The sequence below is a fragment of the Euprymna scolopes genome, chromosome 22 (assembly GCF_053919585.1).
Source record: "Euprymna scolopes isolate OS-2025 chromosome 22, ASM5391958v1, whole genome shotgun sequence".
In the NCBI taxonomy this organism is placed as follows: domain Eukaryota; kingdom Metazoa; phylum Mollusca; class Cephalopoda; order Sepiida; family Sepiolidae; genus Euprymna; species Euprymna scolopes.
Genome location: NC_136503.1, coordinates 80,499,604 through 80,521,097, shown reverse-complemented (window position 1 = coordinate 80,521,097; position 21,494 = coordinate 80,499,604). Strand labels below are relative to the sequence as shown.

Below are 21,494 nucleotides of genomic sequence, written 5' to 3'. Positions count from 1 at the left end.
TCCTGAATAGGGTAGATCTCGCCCTCTCTCTCTCCCTCTCCAACTGGTTAAATCTATAGAACAATAAAACTCTGTGGACCGTCCGACCGCCCTTGCTTGAATCTTGTCTTCGACGATCGAACGATTCCATTTTTTAAAAAAAGGGAATGACAGATGAATTTACACACGCACACACACACACACACACATATATATAGTTGATTTTTTTTTTACGATAATACGGTTAATTAGCGTCTTCAACCGTGAAAATCGTTTTCCCTAGAAAATCGCCAAACTTTTTGGACGTAAACAAATATTATTTTATTTTACTTATAAAACAAACTTGCTTGTTTCGAGGTTCTACCTCTCGTCAGTTTAGCTTGACTGTTTCTAGGAATCGAACCTCAAACCATATGTATTGCGGTCTAGTGCGTTTACCGTTATGCCACAAAGTCCTAACGCACTAAACTGTAATACATATGGTCTGAGGTTCGATTCCTAGAAACAGTAAACTACGTATGATCTCGAAGCATGCATATCCGAAGATTACTGTTTTATAAATAAAATAATAAAATAAATACATAATTAATATTTGATTACGTAAAAAAAATATGGGCGATTTTCTGAAGAAAGAGATATCTACGGTTGAAGACGTTAATTAACCGTATTATCGTTAAAAAAAAACAACAAAAGAATCTACATAAGTTTAAAAGCGATAAAAATAACACGTACTGTGATCGGGGATTCGTGGGATAACAGTTAACGAATTAGACTATGATACATACGTTCTGAAGTTCGATTCCCGGAAACAGACCAGCTACGCTGACGAGAGGTAGGAGCTCAAAACATACATATCCGTAGATTACTGTCTTACAAGTAAAATAAAATTATATATATATATATATATATATATATATATATATATATATATATATATATATATATATATATATATACTAGCAGTTCAGCCCGGCTTTGCTCGGGCCTTATGTACTGTTCATAACTTCATATATATTAAAATGTTTTACTCATATCCATTTCTAAAATTTCAAGTTTTTAGACTCAAAATTGGCAGGGGAGTTTGGTAGAGTTTTCAAAGGTCAAATTGTTGAACTTTGACCCTTTGATAGACAAATTACTGGCCGAAAACCGATTAAAAAGATTCTCCCAACTCTCAATACCCCTTACGTCAAATCTTGAGTCTGTAGATTGAAAATTGTCAGAGTAGTTTGGTTGGGAAATGTATATACACAGACACACAGACACACACGCGCGCGCGGACAATTTCACTTTTATATATATACTAGCAGTTCAGCCCGGGTCTGCTCGGGCCCTATGTACTGTTCATAACTTTATGTGCATATGTATATATATATTAAAAAGTTTGACTCATGTCCAGGTAACCTACATCTAAAATTTCAAGTGTTTAGATAAAAAAATTGGCCGAGTAGTTTGGTAGAGTCTGCAATGGTCAGCTTTGTCAACTTTGACATTTTGCTAGCCAAATGTTCTTCCAAAAACTGATTAAAAAGCTTGCTGCATGTCTGAATACCCTTTACGTAAAATTTCAAATGTTTAGACCCAAAATTGGCTTAATAGTTTGCTAAAGACCGCAAAGGTAAAATCTTTTGAACTTTGACCCCTTGGCAACCAATCTTTTGGCCAAAACCCGATTAAAAAGCTTGCCCTATGTCTGAATACACTTTATGTACACTTACAAAAGTTTAGACGAAAAATCGAGTAATTTGGCAGAGACCACAGAGGTAATTTTTTTTAACTTTGACATCAATTTTGACCGCTTAACATTTATTGTTTTGGAGTCAAATCAAATTAAAACGTTTGATCCATGTCCAAGTAATCTACATTTACAATTTCAAGTGTTTAGACCCAAAATTGGCGTTGAACTTTGACCCCTTGACAGACAAATTTCTGGCCGAAAACCGATTAAAAAGATTTTCCCAAATCTCTATACCCCCTTCTGTCAAATCTCGAGTCTGTAGACTGAAAATTGACAGAGTAGTTTGGTAGGGAAATATACAAACACACAGACACACACACACGCATATATATATATATATATATATATATATATATATATATATATATATATATATATACGCGTATGGGTGTGACTCAGAGGCTAAGGAATGAGGGTGTTTTTGTTTCGATTCTAGCTGATGGCACTCAAGATTAGGTTCGATACAATAATCGATAGAGAATGGTCTCTATAATAATAAATACGTAATCTGCATGAATTAAAATATCATATTTAAAGAGTATGTTACGACTGGGCAACGCCGGGCGGCTCGCTAGGTGTATATATGTATATTCGTGGGTATCTTGTTTAAGATTTTTCTTTCTTCGCGAGTACTAACGCCGACTGTTGATGATTTGATGGATTAAACTGAAACGCCTGACAGCGGAAAGATGGTACTGACAACTCTATGTAAAATGGAAACGATGGGGAAGAAGGCTCTGATAAATATTAAAGGCAAGGATGCAGTTAAAGGGCGCGGAAAATAGACTAAATAAAATACAAATTGGCTGATTACAGCCGCTGAAAGCACCGGTAAAGTGAATAATGTAAGGAGCAGTAAAATAGCAAAAAAAAAAAAAAAAAAAAAAGCAATAAAAGAAATAAATCCAAAATAGTGTTAAGAATTTGAACTTTTTATTCATTTCTATCTACATCATTTAAATAATGCATATTTTTCTGTCCATTCTGTCATCTTTTTTCAGTTTCTTTAACGTGCAAAATTTTAACAGTGGCTTTCATAATCTTATATATTAGGTTGGTGCAAAAATAATGTCGTTTTTATATATATAGTTAAACGTAAAAAAAACGACATTATTTTTGCACCAACCTAATATATATATTGGATTTAATATAGGAAGAAAAAATAGCAAAATAAGAGTTACTGATTACTACTACTTATACTTCTCCTCTACTACTACTAAACGTCTACTACTATTACTACTACTACTACTACTACTACTACTATTATTATAACAACTACTACTGTTGCTACTACCATAATTCTTCCAATTAGAAGAAATATCAATAAAACTCGGATATTTTAAGATGGTGCTATCTCGGTAAAGGCTAATTTTTTTCTTATCTGTATCCTGAAAAAAAAAAAAAGAAGGATTATCGGAGGGGAAGCTATCACTAATTTGTAATGGTAGTAACATGAGAACTTATATTAAGTATCTACTTAATTTGTTTTTAAAGTCCTCTAGTTAAGCACGAGATATGTTCCAAAAGTAATGGCTCTTATTTTTTATTCCATCCGATTAGATCAGAAAGGAATGCAAATTCCATTATGATTACTGAATCTATGCATTCATGACCTAAAAATTTCATCTCACTATTGCATATATTGACGGTGTGAGATTCTAAGAAAGCAGACCCTGTCATGGACGTGCATCAGAAGCAGATATGGGTCATTGGATTTTCAAAAGTGCATTCAGAATGCTAATGACTATGTAGAAAAATTAACTCTTGAGCACAAAAAGGCGTTCATTTTAATTGTACCACTCCCAGCTTCTTGGCTCTTCGACGTTTTGTGTTAAAAAATTGTAGGCTTTACTTTTGGAACGAGCCTCGTATTTTAAATCTTGTTAGGCGCAAAGGTTGAATGAATTTACATCTGTTTCTGATTCACCGCATAGTTTACTTATTACAGATGAAAGGAGCATTTATCTTTAAATTATTATGACATGAGCATGGAAACTTTATTTTAAGTAGAAACACAATGCATGTGTTTTATTTATGTGTCTCTGTCTAATTGCTTTGTACTGTATATTTGTCTATACGTTTCTATGTCTGACTTCACTGTGTAGCAGTATCTCGTTTTGTTTTCTTTATGTGTATAATAGCGTACCTTATATCCTACAGATGTGGGAGATAAACAATGTCCTTGTGATAGGATTGCATGTCAATTTAACCTGGGTCTGATGTCATATACACCAAACCATGGAATATAGCAAAATGTTGTAAAATAGAAACCGCGAGATCCAGAAGAAAGATCTACGTATCATGATCAGATGGTGCTCATTGTATAGCCAACATGGCGGACCAGTCGACATTCTACACATATTAGTCCTTCTCATTTCAGATATAAGAATATCATGTAAGTAAAAAATGATAAAGGCAGCAAGTCGAAAACTACTCATATGGAAAACTGAACCACAAAGAAAAATAGGCTAGCGATGAAATTCTTTTGGCGATCGGACAATCTCATTTTTTTAAAATGGGTGTGAAAGGTGATAACCTATGTATCAAGAAAGGTATAAGCCTATTACTGTATAGATATTAATTACTCTATTAAATATATAAGATTAATGCGTAAATTTCATGGTTATTCAAAAATGTGGTTATTATATTCATGAATTTTTTGAGATGATGATTGATTATTTATATATTAATACGATAGTGTTATTTTGTGTGTCACACTTACATCTTTTTGCTTCCGTATGACTGTTGTTTAATTGTTATGACCTTCCATTTCTTGTAATAAATAATTTTACCAAGAATTCTTCATAAGTTTTGGTTCCGGTTTCGATTATAGCTGAAGGAACTCAATATATATATGTAATGAGTAGAAACCTACTCACATAAATAGATGATGTTATTTAGCTCTGTCCCACAGTGGAATGAAGTGACACAAAGGTTTGAAAAGTAGGATTTGAATAGTAAGCGCCTTAGGAGAAAAGCACTCTGGCTTGCAAAAATGCCTGGGCAGCATCGTTGGCATTTTTGATAGGAGCATCTCAGGCAATTAGCAATAAACCAATTTTTTTCTCAATGGGATAATACAAAGTCTGAGAGAGTGAACCTCCTACAACTTCTTAGGAGTAAAACTTTACCTCAATCACAAGAAACAAGCAATCACAATTCGCTTCGCTGCACCTTATCATAACAAAGAACCATACAAAATTTCAGACAGGTCGGCCAGTAGTTTCAAAGGAAAATCAGAACATAGATAGATAGATAATAAGATAGTCTGATGGGCAGACAAAGAGAAATATACCACACACACACACACACACACACACACACACACACACACACACACACACACACACACACACACACACACACATATATACATATATATATATATATATAAACTTTTAGTTTCAGAGGAGATAGAGTTTAAAAATATGGAGGGAGACAGACAGACATATAGCCTTTTATATATTAGATAATTAAAAGTATATATATATATATATATATATATATATATATATATATATATATATATATATATATATATATATATGTCTCCCTCCATATTTTTAAACTCCTTACTCTATTATTGAGCGGGCACTATTATAATTATTGCTTTTTATCTTTGAATATTATTAACCTGAAATATATATATATATATATATATATATATATATATATATATATATATATATATATATATAAGTATTTCTTTTATTTGTAAAAACCTTGCATATAATTATTTCGGCTCCTGGTGTTGGCATATAAGAATAAAAACGTTCATCAAATTATAATTTGCGCAACTTGGGCTTCTTCAGCGCGTAGAAAAAAAATCAATCTCAAAAGTTTTCAACACACTGATAGGACATTTTTAATTAATACACACACACGCGCGCGCGCGCATACACACACACACATGTATATATATATATATATATATATATATATAAATTTTATGAAGTTTTAAGAATTTTTTAAAAGGTTTTTAAAATTTTGTAAATATTTTTATAAAAATAATTACAAAAGTTTCTCGGTATTTCATTTTCTTGTATATTGTTTTTTTTTAATATTCTTTTACAATTTATTCTCATTTTCTGTCCCTTATCTCTTTTACCCTCATCATGTCGCACCCTATAAAATAATTTTCTCCGATTCTATTCTCAAAAATGTTTCGATTTCTGTTTTGAATGTTTTCATAGTCGGTGCTGTCATTTTACCCTTTACTCTTGTATAATCCCAGCCTTTTTTCCTCTTCTGACGAGAAGCATTTAGTTTCGAAATGCCATAGTCTAAAGAGATATCTCCCTTATTACTATTACTCTTTCTGTAACCCTTATTGTCTTCATAATGTAATAAAGATCCCATGTAACTTTGCGTGCGGTCTATGTTCTTAACTTATTCTCTCTTTCCCTTTTCGTATATATATATATATATATATATATATATATATATATATATATATATATATATAATCAAGGAAATTTTTCGAAGTTATTCTCTGCCAACGACTTTCATAGACAGTTTAACATAGGATGGCATAGTTTAAGATGGAACATTTGTTTCACATATCTACACCGTTTATTCAATAAAAACAACGGTAGCTAATGAAGTGGGTGATAGCGAGAAAGAGGAGGGGATGCACGCAACATCTTAAAGGCAGATATTTTTTATTTTTTTTAATTTTTGGTTTCTATATTTAGCCTGAAGTGTAGTCTGATATTTGAGCAATTCTTCAGCGTCTCCCCAGCCTCGATGGTCGTAGCCATTCTTTCGCGGCACGAACATAAAAATAAATAACAGACCATAGGTGTGGGCGGAGAAGCAATGAGAGGTATGGGTACGAGATTAAATGCTCCCTGGCTCACATCCATCAAAGCCTACTCGAATCCTCCGGTAAATTCTTGGGCCATCGCAGACTCCAGCTGGAGGCAATCGTTATTTATATATTGATGAGTCACTTTTTAGAAAGGCCAATGGCCAGTCGAGGATAAGGTTTAATAAGGATGCCTGTTGGATGATGAACGATACTTTGAGAGGATAGGGAACTATTGGTAGGATCGACACGCAGATCACTTAAGGGGGAGACTGGACGCGTATTTTTTGTCATTTAATGTAAAAACGTTGTAGTCAGAAGAGAAGCAGGCCTACGACAATGTTTTCCACAGATAAGAAATTTTTTTAGAAAAGAAACTTTGTTCATGGAATTTTCTTTTCCTTCTAGATACACAATGGAAAAAACTAAATGTTCTTAGCAGCGTTGGTACTTAAACGAGTTTTACTATAAATGTTTTACATGGGCGTACATCTATAATGAAAATAACGGTAGAGTAGAGAAAGACTAATCACGCATCTGTGAGAAAGATATAACATTTCATTTATTTTGACTATTTTCATTATCAACATAATTTCTCTTCATATTATTGTAAAAGCGGATGGGGGGGGGCGGAATTGTCCGGAATCAAGAATGTTATAGTGTTCTATTCTACTCTGCGTAGTCCAGAAGCAATAAATATAAGATTACAGTATTACTTTTATAACAGATAGATCCAGTATCTAAATTGCATTATTTTTTTTTTTTGCACGTTAAAACAAGAGAAAGAGGTGGGTTAGACGGAGGATAAAGAAAGGGTGATCGGGAAGGACAGGAAAATAATGGCGGAGGAAAGAAAGAAAGAAAGATAAAGAGAGGAACAGAGAGAGAGAGAGAGAGAGAGAGAGAGAGAGAGAGAGAGAGAGAGAGAGAGGATTAATATAAAGATGTATTCATTCCTTTGCGAATTATTAACCTCATCTTCACCTGAAGAAACCAGAGGGTTCGATTTTGATTCCTTCCAAAACCTTTGGGTTTCTCTCTCTCTCTCTACTAATCCGATTTCGCAACTCTACATTCAAGAGTGACTGATCCGGATTCGTACGAAACTTCATCCATAAAATACTATTATATTTTGATAGAAAATAACCTTTAGATTTAGATGTTTTTGTTTATAATATTCGTTTGAAGTGATAATTCACTCGTTTATACCAAATAAGTAACTACTGATGAACCTAAGATCAGTCGGAAACCTATATGAAGCATAATTAAAAGTCAAATATGAACAGGTAAAATTATAGAGGAATAAAAGGCGAATCAAATGAAGTATAAGTTGTTTAAACAATTACATTCAATTTAGCTTAAATTTGCGGTTTTGGAAAAAAGACAAGTGCGGACTTTCTTTTTGACGCCACTGTATATAGTTTATGAAATACGTTTTACATTTCCCTTATGTATTTATTACGAGGGCTATCCGGCATTGCCTAAAGCAATATAAAACTAAATAGAAGCTAAATAATGTGTGTAACATCTTGATATTATAATATATTTTTTTTATTTTTGTTGTTTTTGGAATCCTTTGAGATGAGGCTTTATAATTTGAGTATTCATTTTTTTTTTTTTTTTGCGGACTGTTATCCTCACCTTCATAGTTGTTTCTGTTTCCCCCGCCATCATTTTCCTGTCCTTCTCCATAACCCTTTCTTTACCGTCCGTCCAACCCATCCCTTCCTCTTGTTTTAACGTGCTAAAAAATAATGTAATTTATATACTGGAGCTATCTGTTATAAATGTAATACTGTAATCTTATATTTATTGCTTCTGGACAACGCAGAGTAGAACAGAACTTTATAACATTCTTGATTCCGGGCAATTCAGTTCCCCCATCCGCTTTTACAATAATATGAAGAGAAATTATGTTGATAATGAAAACAGTCAAAATAAATGAAGATTTATATCTTAATTTGCAACTGGAAACGCATATCAAACGTAAATACTTTATAAAATACGCCTTTTTCAATTCATAAAATTTACATTTCCCTTATTATTATATGTCTGTGATTGGTTAACTATATTTTTTCTGTCATTGGTAGCTATATTTGTAGGAAACATCAAATTGTAGACTGCTATCATTAAATATCAGGAATTTACTTCAAATCATGATTTTTCTTTGATGTTAATTTTATTCTTCATGTAAGTCTCTTGTTTCTGGGTGCAACGAGACCAGATTTACAGAGTGGAGGTTTCGTTTGACATAGATCGACATCGGGAGTGTTGTTTGATTTTTATTTTACACCAAACAATCACACTTTACATCATCCCGTCGTGGGAAGGAGATGAATATCGAAAACAAAATTTTAATTCTTTAAATGTTACACAAATATCAAAATAAAGGGTATAATCTATATATCTATAAAAGTGAGAATGTGCGTGTGAGGACACTTCTCAACCTATATACTCAACGAATTTTTTTATCTACAGACTTGAAATTTGGTGTATAGCGTATTCAGACATGTGGAAAAACTTTTTAATCAATTCTCATCCGGAGCAGAGGGCTGCTAAATGGGTCAAAATTGAAAATAAATTTACGTGGAAGGCCACCGGACTTTTATCTGTCTTTTACTGTTTCACGACTGCGCATGCGCGGTCATCAAATATGGAACTGTTTCACGACTGCGCATGCGCGGTCGTGAAATATAAAAACTTTCTTATGTTAAGTATTGGTTGGTTTGAAAACAATATTTGAAAGTTATGTCAAGTTGGTATAGTGGTTATCGTACCTGATTCCCTGTCATTAGGCTTTGGTTTCGATCTCAGTTCGAGTACTTTTACTTATAAAAAATGAACTGTTTAGAAAAAACATAATACACACGTGTCTGTATTTTTTGTTTTTGTTTTTTTTTTACTTCATTTTTTTAAAGAATTTAACATTACGTTTAATACTTACGGAATTTCTGTTCATAATAAATAAAAATGCTGCATTAATTAAAATATAATATTCATGCGTATTTTACGAAATGGCAACGCCGGGCGGTCTGCTAGTTGATGAATAAAAAGACTTATGAGCGATTCTTTCAAGATTTAAAATGGGAGAATTTGTTTATTATATCAGAAATGCCAATCTTACACAAAAGTCCATGTTTAACGCTATTTAAAGTGAAATAACTTAGTCTTTTTTTTTTTTGTCCGTTCATTTTTCATTTCTTTAACTTCGAGGCCTCTGATGGTGCGATATCTAAAGTATCGCTACGAGACGAGTTATGCCAGCAAAGCAAAAAGTCTCCATTCCTTCACGTTTCCATTAGACCTTCACAAATCAATCCTCCTGTCTTATACTGCATGGTGCGTGGTATAGAGATAGACAGAGAGATAGACAGAGAGATACATATGGTATTGTTTTCATTTAAATAGAACAGTTTAAATCACATCAAATTATCTGCCAGACTATTACAGTATATCGTAATATCCCACAAAAAACTATACTTGAACAATTCAACTTTACGCAATAAGCGCAACGTTTTTTGTTATATACTGTACATGTAAATACGAGATCATTTGTAATGGTTAACTAATTTGCATATTGATTTTTAAAAAAGACATGGTATTAATTAATTCATTGTATGTTAATTCTATAATTGTTTTCATTTTTACTATATCAGATAGTTTTGTTTTATTCGACAAAAACAAAGCGATTTCTTCTTTCTTTTCCTTTCTTTAGAATCATATTTAAATAATTAAATAAATAAATGTATAGCAAAATTACTATAATGTTAATGTTTATCTATATGAACTGGTGAACATATATTTACAAACATTGACTTCAAACGTTGTTCTCTTTTCTGAGATCCATGAGAAAGGTAATATCAGTTTTGAGCAATCCTGGAGACGGAGTTGAATCAAACAGTAACCAATCACATCCTTACATCATTCGTAGACATTTATAGTAGCACATCAAAGACCGTAAACGACCAAGTTCTCTCTGATTCTCTCTCCTCTGATCTTGAGCACGTTGTACAATGGGGAAAAAGGTGGCTGGTCACTTTTAATGCATCTAAAACCAAGCTTCTATCTTTACATCATCAACGCTCTGATCCCCATCTGGCATCAATTGAAATGAATTGCTCTCTTCTTGGGGAGGCTTCATGTTTTAACAAGCTTCTGGGATTGACCTTTACTCCCGATCTGAAATGAGACACATACATCAAATCCGTTGGCAAGGTCACTGGAAAAATGATGGGATCCTTCTATCGCTCCAGTAGATATCTCACTGCTGATGCAACTCTCTATCTACATAAGAGCCAAGTATGTCCAAGGATGGAGTACTGTTACCACATCTGGGCAGCAGCTACTAGAAAGGACTTGTCCTGTCTTGATAGAGTTCAAAATAGACTTTGTAGCCTAGTAGGGGATGTCCTTTTCTCTTCCCTGCAATCTCTTTCTCACAGAAAAGATGTTCCGAGTCTTTCTCTGCTTTATCGTTATTTTCATGGCAAGTGCTCGTCTGAGCTCCAATCTATGGTCCTCCCTCGCAAAACTTTCACGAGAAACACTCGTTTAGCTGAAAACACTATCAATAATTTCCCCCACTCTTTATCTGTGCCTAAACCTATTCCATGAACAAAGCTTCTTTCTTAGAACTGCACACCTGTGGAACTGTCTTCCGTTTTCCTGCTTTCTAGCTGACTACAATATGGTTACCTTCAAGTCCAACATAAACAAGTTCTTGATGAGCCGTTCCACTTAAGTTAACAAATTTACAGTATTTCCATTACTAACGAGTACTATATTGCCCAATTGACTACGGTACGCTCTTTAACCCTTGTCCTCGAGTGGCCTCTGGGCCTTGATGAGTGGTGATGCCTATGTAAAAAAATGTATTCATTTAGATTGTCAGAATATAATGAAACAATTTTTCATTGTTTTCAACTTGAAACCCCCTGATGGTATGCGTCATGGCAAAAAAAGTAGCGAACCGGTTAGAAAAAGGTTTTCATTCCTTTACTCATCACGTGATAGCATCTCAAGTAAATCGTCACATCCAACACTGTACGGTGCGCGATGTAAAGATGGATAGACAGACAGACAGACAAAATTATACTGTGAACATTTTAAATTACACACTAAACCTTCGACCCAACTATTATAGCATCTCTCCATGTCCTACCAAATCTATACTCGAAAAATGTAGAAGACAAAATCAACGTCTTCAAGTGTCAAATGCTATTGAATGAGATTAGTTTAATCCTCAGAATTAAGGGCATTTAGCCCATGTAAAGCATTCACAACAAGAACTCAACCTGCTCCCATCACTGAAAAAAAAAGAAAACTTTTCTTTCTTCCTCTATGTACCTAAAACTAAACGAAATTTCCATGATTAAAGTGAACATACTATGGAGCATATTGCCGCGGGACTGCCTCCTTACAGACTACAAAATAGTCACCCTGAATTTCAACATCAATAAATACTTATCGAACTGTTCTCTTAAGAAATCAAAAAATTTACCTTTCCGTCCATCGTTTCCAATCCTCCCATATTATTGTTCATCATCCAACTAATTAATCCCAGTAATCCTTATACTCGTTTGGTCTTGATAATGGTTATTTATCAGTATATAATAAAAATAGTTATATAGATAAATACGTAGACGCATTCAAACATATTGATAGGATAAGAAGGTAGATAAGAAAGAAAGAAAGAAAGAGATAGATACAGAACATTTCTCCTGTGAATACATATCTGCACATATTTATGGAAACATATACAGATAGATGGATATAAAGATAAACGCAAGCATATTTAGATATATGTGAATAGACTTGGCTTGTTGTATTTGATTTATACTTAGATAAATTTATAGGGATAAACGTTTTGCTAATGATGCGTGTTGGGATAAATAAAGCTTGATATAGATAATCAAGACATGTGAGATAGATAATCAAGATATTTTATATAGATAATCAAGATATTTTGAGATAGATAATCAAGATATTTTGAGATAGATAATCAACATACTGCAATCGATAGATGCTAAATACAAATTTGCAGAGATATCGACTAGTTTAAAATGAAAAGCAATATACATATATATATATATATATATATATATATATATATATATATATATATATATATATATATATATACTAGCATTTCAACCCGGCGTTGCCCGGGTGTTTGGATGTGTATGTTGAGCAAAAAAAAAAAAAAAGTGGTAGTAGGAAGGCAGGCTCGAACCCGCGAAGGAGGAAAAGAACGGGGGAAAAAACTGACGTCTTTACGGTTACTACCACCGCCAAACCTGAAATGACCCATGTTTAAATTAAGGCTAGACAATCAAAAAGAGAGGATGACTTTCAAAAATATCGGCGAAAAAAAAAAACCCCCTCTGTAGAAAAGCGCCTAGTTGAAGGTGAAGATATTAATGTTTTTAGCCAATTTTTCGATATTTGTCGTCTGAAATCTTGGTAAAATCCGTCGCTTTGTCGAAAATTTTAGGCCAACATGCAAACATACATACATACATAGATACATAGATAAATACATACATACATACATACGTACGTATATACATACATACATACATACATATATACATACATACCTTTATTCATTGGTAACTTAAAATTTTCGACCCAAACCAATTAAAAAGCTTGCCCTGTCTCTGAATACCCTTTATGTAAAATTTCAAATGTTTAGACCAGAAATTGTCTGAGTAATTTGGTAGAGACCGCAGAGGTCATTTTTTTAAATTTTTGACCCCTATTATGACCCCTTAAAATTTATTGTTTTGGACTCAAATCAAGTTATTAAGTTAGATCCATGTCCAAGGAACCTATATCTAAAATTTCTAGTGTTTAGACCCAAAATTGTCGGAGGAGTTTGGTAGAGTTCTCAAAGGTCAAATCGTTGAACTTTGACCCCTTACCAGCCAAATTTCTGGCCAAAAACGGATCACGTAGATTTCCCCAAATCTCAGTACCCTGTATATCAAATTTCGAGTCTGTAGACTAAAAATTGACAGAGTTATTGCGTAGGGAAATGTACACACACAGACACACAGACAGACACACAGACACGTGCACTTTTATAGATATACAGATAGATAGACTAATAGATTAAACAAAAATATATACTTATACATAAATATATATGGAAACAATTTTTTGTTTACTGTAAAGGTTTTACGCAAATATTATGCAAGTATAAATCATGTAGAATATCTGCATGACTATAATTACACATAATAGTTAACTCTAGATGATCATCCCATAAGAAAATTGAAAAAACTAATAGGGGATTAATTAAAATGAATGTTTAAAAGAATATGCAAATTAGCTAGATATTTTGCTAATGAATGCATTTCCACAACCCATATATAAGAACATTGTATTTTCTTTTTAAATAAATGGAAGCGAGGGGTTTTAAAATGAATATCAATATACACACACAAAAAAAAAGAATCTATAGATAGATAGATATATGATGAGAACGGTGGAAATAGTATTCCGACAAAATAGAAAAATAAATACGAGCTTAGTTCCTTTTGATTTCTCTCTCTCTCTCTCTCTCTCTCTCTCTCTCTCTCTCTCTATATATATATATATATATATATATATATATATATATATATATAATTATTTCCACGTTCAAAGAACGCCGCAGTCCATAAGAGCCATGCCAACCAACGAACCGAAACTCTAAGACTCGAGTTTCGCCCTCATTTGGGCTCATTAGTCAGATATATCCGCACCCGGGATTTAAAACTGTGCCCCCTGCATGCGAGGCAAGCACTCTACCAACTGAGAAAACGCCCCGCACACAAGAAATTCTATTAACCAACACAGATCAAGCAAACCGTGACGAAATCAAACTGTGGAATAGACCTACTTCATCTCGACAAGGGATGTGGTCATCCAACCAGCTGAACCCCAAGCCGATGTCTCACAAGTAGGGATTTTGAACTCGAAAGGACGACAAAATCCAGCAGAGCTAACCTAACGGGTCATTTTTATTATAGAATTTTTAGAATGTGAGAGATTATATATAATTTTTTCCACAGCCCAAAGAACGCCGCAGCCCACAAGAGGCTTGGGTTTCAAATCCCGGGTGCGGATATTTCTGACTGATGAGCCCAAATAAGGGCAAAACTCGAGTCTTAGACTTCCGGTTCGTTGGCTTCCATGGCTTTGGGCTGTGGAAATAATTATATATAATCTCTCACATTCTGAATATATATATATATATATATATATATATATATATATATATATATATATATGTGTGTGTGTGTGTGTGTGTGTGTGTGTGTGTGTGTGTGTGTGTGTGTGTGTGGTAGATCGATAAAATTGTTGTCCAAGAAAAGACATTATTCCATTTCCAGTTGATGAAAACCAGTTTTCTTTTCTTTTTTTTTTTGTTGCAGACCACCTACTAGTTGGCGAGTTGTATATAAATCCCAAGAGTGATAGGAGCCTTCTATCATGTCTGAAATTGTCAAAATGTTAAACGAGCGATGTACACGATGTACAACTCATGCTCTCTCCTGATCCAAGTTATGACAACAGGACCATTGCCAGCACTCTTGAAATGCGGTTCAACGCTAAGGACACAGCTCAACGAAGTTGCCGGCCACGGTTATGGTTTTTGGTGTGGTTTCAAGTCAGGGTTTCTTCGGGACAAGATCAAAGTGTAGTATCTGTTCCGGCAGATACTGCACTTAAGATAATTTGTACCAGTCAATGGAGGGGAAACCCTCTATACTGGGACAATTATTATTTTTGGTAACCAGAGTGACCCCTTTTAGGGGAGCTGGTTTTTACCTCACATTAAAAACGGCCTTGTGCCTAATTTGCTCAGTGGGGGAGCAAATAAATACCATCTGTTCCGGCAGATGCTGCACTTAAGATAATTTGTACCAGTCAATGGAGGGGAAACCCTCTATACTGGGACAATTATTATTTTTGGTAACCAGAGTGCCCCCTTTTTGCCTACTTTTAGGGGAGCTGGTTTTTACCTCACATTAAAAACGGCCTTGTGCCTAATTTGCTCAGTGGGGGAGCAAATAAACACCATCTGTTCTTCAGATGCTGCACTTAAGATAATTTGTACCAGTCGATGGAGGGGAAACCCTCTATACTGGGACAATTATTATTTTTGGTAACCAGAGTGCCCCCTTTTTGCCTACTTTTAGGGGAGCTGGTTTTTACCTCACATTAAAAACGGCCTTGTGCCTAATTTGCTCAGTGGGGGAGCAAATAAACACCATCTGTTCTTCAGATGCTGCACTTCTATTTCTTGTTCTGTTTCGGTGGAGGAGAAATCCTTCACGACTGAGACAATTTTTATTTTTGTACCTTTTCTCCACGTTAAAAAACGACCCTGGTGTCTAACTCTGTCCCGTGGGGAGGCATAGTAAATAGGTACATCATGCCACCTCACATCTTCGAAGTTGGCTTGAAAGTATACTTGAATGTACTGAAGAGTGTGGTGATCCTCTGGTGCAATCAGGTGGCCGCTCGTAGACCCTAGGTGTGACAGCAGGATTCAGCAACAGCCCATACGACTTTGTACCCTTCTCTCACTGCACTCCTCCCCCGACCTGAACCCGTTGGACTACTTCGTTTCGTCATACATTAAGAACATCACCAACATCACCTCCCACAACACCAAAGTCAGCTTAATCGCCGCCATCCGCCGAGTATTCGCCGAACTTCGGCCGGCGCTTGTGGAAATGGCATTCTCCCAGTTCCGGATCCGTATCGAGGCGGTGATTGAGGCTGAAGGCGACTACATTGAATAGATGTCAGCTCTACTACATAATCAAGTTACATGAATTGATTTACTTTTTCGCTATAAGTTTTAAAATAAAGCTGTAGTGCTGTTTTCTTTAAGGCAACAAATTTATCGTCCCACCGTGTACACACACACGTATATATATATATATATATATATATATATATATATATATATATATATATATATATATATATATATATGTAGCATACTAGCAAATAATGTCAGCAGTGGCTTTGTAACTGAGTTTAAATAACCTGACTAGTAGCAATCGTCATTTCCAACACTGATTAATGCGAAAGCATGAAACACTAGCATCTGTAGGTATAACATTGTTTATATACACACACACACACACACACACACACACACACACACACACACATATATATATATATATTTACACATACATACATACATACGTACATACATGATGATTGCAATATCTTGTCAGACGAGTGCCACTTCCTCAGACACTTAATGTCCATGAGTCCAAATGCCTGAGGGAGTATCTATACAAAGATGATGTTACAGAGTTTTAGCTTTGTACGACAGTTAAGTCTCTCTCTCGGTTCAAAATGTTGAGATCCAGCAACAAGCAAGAGCAAGATAGCGAGCAACAAGTTATACTACAGACCAGCTTAATGCGGGTACTGGTCTCCCGCTTTATGGTTTTTAAATTAGAGATTTGCTTCTCCTAGAAAGGTTGCCTTCACCACAGCTTACGGAATCCCTTTCCACCCCAACACACATATATATATACACACAAATATACATGGTGCTATTTGGCCGTTGACACCGAAAAAGGGTTCATTCGCCCTTTGAAAGGTCTTGTTTTTAATCCATTAGGGAGACTAGCCATCCTCCTCACCAAACAAGTCTGGTGGAGGAACCGGTTTAGTCGCTGGTTACCGGGCCATGAGGCAGGTAGTACTGGGTTACATGGTCACATACATGATGATGATTGCAACGTCTTGTCAGACGAGTGCCACTCCCTCAGAGATTTAAAATCCATGAGCCCAAATGTCTGAGGGAGTATCTATACAAATATGATGTTACAGAGTCTTAGCTTTGTACGACAGCTAAGTCTCTCTCTCGGTTCAAAATGTTGAGATCCAGCAACAAGCAAGAGCAAGATAGCCAGCAACAAATTAAACTGCAGATCAGCTTAATGCGGGTACTGGTCTTCCGCTTTATGGTTTTTTAAATCAGAGATTTGCTTCTCCTAGAAAGGTTGCCTTCACCACGACTTACGGGAGCCCTCTCTACCCCAATACACATATACACACACACAAATATACACGGTGCTAGTTGGCCGTTGACCCAGAAAAAGAGTTCACATACATACATACATACATACATACATACTGGACACATAGACCTGCTGTATAAAATAAACAGTAGATTCTTTGATAAAACAAGAGCGCGTTCGAAATGAATATTTCTATTTAGAGCATAAATAGACCATGATATATGACTTTTGTATTTTAAGCTTTAATTCAAGCTATTATATAAAAATAATTGCATAAAATAAGCGGTAGGCTCTCTACAGTACAATGTAGATTATAATGTAGTGTGGCCTACGTAACTAGTGGGGAAGAATGTGATGTTTCTTCTCGGTGCATTGCGGTGGATTCACGACTAGGGCAGGCAATCAACGATTGAAAATGGGCAATTTTCCCGATTTTGATGACAATAAAGTATTGGAAGTGTGAAACCTTTGTTTATCTTCATTCAATCTCAAGCTATGTCAGATCTCCCAGTTAGTATATATATATATATTGTGTATGTGAATGCAGGCAGCATTTTTTATTTTATTTTAGTTTAATAAAAAAAATGCTGCTTACATTCACACACACACACACACACACACACACACACACACACACACACACATACATACATATATATATATATATATATATATATATATATATATATATATATATATATATATATAAAGCTGAACGTCTGTGTGTGTGTCTGGTCACGAATAGGCTCCTATATGGTTGACTATTATAGAAAACTAATCACATATAATGATAGAAGATGTATCGATACACAGGAATGAGTATGTTTGATCTGGCATAATGATGATTCATTAAAATTCTGGGGTCTGCATTCGCGCTTGGTCCACAAAGTATGGAAATAAAAAATGTAAAAATTAAAAAAAACAAAAAAACATTTACAAGTGTTTTTGATATAGATGTACATAATAATACTTTGATAAGTATGTTTTAACTTCAATAGGGATGGTATAATAAAATTATGGGGTCTGCGTTCGCGCATGGCCTCCATAGAATGGAAATAGGCACAAACTTTAATAAAGACTTTCCATATCTATCTGCGTAAGTATACTTTGATAATTATGTTTCAGTTTGAAGAAATATGGTATAATAAAATTATGGTGTGTTCGTTCGGGTCTGACCGCCATAGAATGGAAATATGTCACAAAGTTTAACAAGTTTTTTTTTTTAATATAGATCCCCAGAATATTGTGATAAGTGTTTCAGTGTGAACAGATATGGTATAATAAATTATGGGGTTTATCTATTTTATTTTTACTTTCATCATATTTTGCTTCGGTTTTGATACCCCTAAATTCGAAGCTATCTCTTTACAACCCTTCCTTTTCATAACCTATCATACTTTCATAAATCAGAGTCCATTTTCTGTAGGCTGTTTTTGAACCCAGTCAACGACGGGTACTTTTGCTAGTATATATATATATATATATATATATATATATATATATATATATATATATATATATATATCATAAAATTCGTTCGTGAATATATATATATATATATAGTCTTGGAAGTTTTTAACCTTTAAAACTATACAAAAAATATTTTTTATCATTCGTTAGAAAACCATCTAGTCAGTAAGTCATTTAATCACCTGCAATCACTGCATCAACTCGCTCTCGAATTTACTATAATACCAATAATTTATTTTTCAAGGGATCATCAGTTGTTTACCATGAAACACTGTTTCGGGGATTTAATATATATATATATATATATATATATATATATATATATATATATATATATATATATATATATATATATATTCACGACCGTTGTCGATTCTTCATGGAATCACCATCAGGTGAATAAACAAATGAACAACAAAACTAGAGAAAAATTGATTTTTTTTAAAATAGCCGTGAAATAGTCGTCTGACGTCAGTTAAACGCCGGGAACGCGTTTTCGGACAGTTTAGGAGAAACATTAGCAATTAAAATTCTGTGATACCGTTGTATCACAGGAAAACATTGCAGATATTGACGGTGTGAGACTTTAAGCAAGCAATCTCCTACCATGGACGTGCGCCAGAAGCCGAGATGCGTCATTAAATTCATGGCAAAAAAAATGTATTGAGAATAGTGGTTATTATGCAGAAAAAATGTAGAAATATATTTTCTTATAATATATCAATCCTTATTTAAGAAGCTCAATATAATAACAGAGCAATATAGAGAATAAATGACAAAAAGTTATATTCCAAAATGCGTGATGTCAACCATTTTATAATTTATTCCTTTAATTCAGTTGAATTATACAATTCTTGACAGTATCTGTTTCGTAGGGCAAAATCAATCACTTAATTATTATATCAATCAGTGAATATATTATGCCCTTCACTCATCAGAAGAAATAGCAACAATCAATCCGTCAAAAGGAAATGAATATATATATATATATATATATATATATATATATATATATATATATATATATATATATATATATATATATATTCCCGAAAAGATGAAACACTAGTGTTCGTAGGTATTTAATTATTATAGTAAATAATTATGTCAGCCCCTTTAAGAAACCCGTTTCTTATCGTGGAGCACTTTCAGTTGAATTAAGTCGGTCAATTTAGTTCTTATGAATAGATCATCGTATAACGATTAGATCACTGTGACTGACGTAAAAAGCATTTAACAAAAAATAAAATGTTCAAATTCAACATTATTTCTCGCGGTTAATGGTAGCCGTTTGGATACGGTCTTTGCTAATCGAGCCAGAGATGGTTCGTGCTGCTGGGTTCGAATCTACACTGAACATTCCCGAAAGGATGAAACACTAGTGCCTGTAGGTATTTAATTATTATAGTAAATAATTATATATATATATATATATATATATATATATATATATATATATGTCCGTCCCGTTACACCAGAGTCTGCCCAACGAATAACGGAAGCGAACGAAAATCTATTTCCATAATTAGTACGTTTTATATATATTTTGTACTTTCTATACCGATTTATATTTTTCTGTTGTTTTAGTTTATTTTTTTGTTTTTGTTTTTTTAACTTACCAGTTTGAGACGTTTTCTTCCTTTTTATTTTTATGGAAGCGACGAAGTTTCTTTTTTAATTTTATTATTAACCATTTCACTTCTGTTAACGTCTTTGATGTTTTTAACATTCAGCGTCTTCTATTTTTGCTTACATCTGACCCTATCTCTACCTCCCAATAATCAAAGTCAGAAAATAAAAAAAGAACAATCTACAGTTGCTTTTTTTTTTTCATTTTCTTAGATCATCAGAAATTACGCTTTTGTTTTGTTTTTGCTTTTTTTAACTCGCGTGAGTTCACGCTTATATTGTTGAAATAAAAAAAAATATTTTTTATGCTTTCATTATAAAATGGTGTAAAGAATATTAGTATATACGGGTTCCTGCTCAGAAGAACGCGATTGGCTGATTAAGCCATAAATACCGTAATATGTAGAGAAACTTGGGAATGATATGTCGTAAGCCTCACGCTTAAGGATATACTAGCTCCACCCCCCCCACACACACAAAACAGTTTAGCAAATCGACTTACTAGATGCGTACTCAAATACTGTAGCCAAGATCACTCAGCTACTTCAAACAAATATATTCTTTTCGCGGAACATATCAGGTACAAATAGCAAGGCAGACAGTCTCCACCAATTCGGAAAGAATTACCCAGAAAGCATTATTTTTCCTTTGGGTTATCAGAAATGATAACAATAATTTATATATGAAAAGTTAAATTACTGACGCAATTTTATGATTTTATACGAATATTAATGCATATATTAACAAAGACGTATTTTCTTTCGTGTCATTTATATATTTCGTTAAATTAAATTATTATTTTTAGCAATCCAAATCTGCGTACTTGATA

The 21,494-nt window shown here is 33.9% G+C and overlaps 1 protein-coding gene across 5 annotated transcripts in view; it reads right to left on the bottom strand.

Annotated features, from left to right (window-relative positions):
* LOC145243494 (uncharacterized) overlaps positions 1 to 21,494 on the bottom strand; it is a 318,659-nt gene that overhangs the window by 212,233 nt on the left and 84,932 nt on the right. The gene's annotated exons all lie outside the window — the stretch shown is intronic.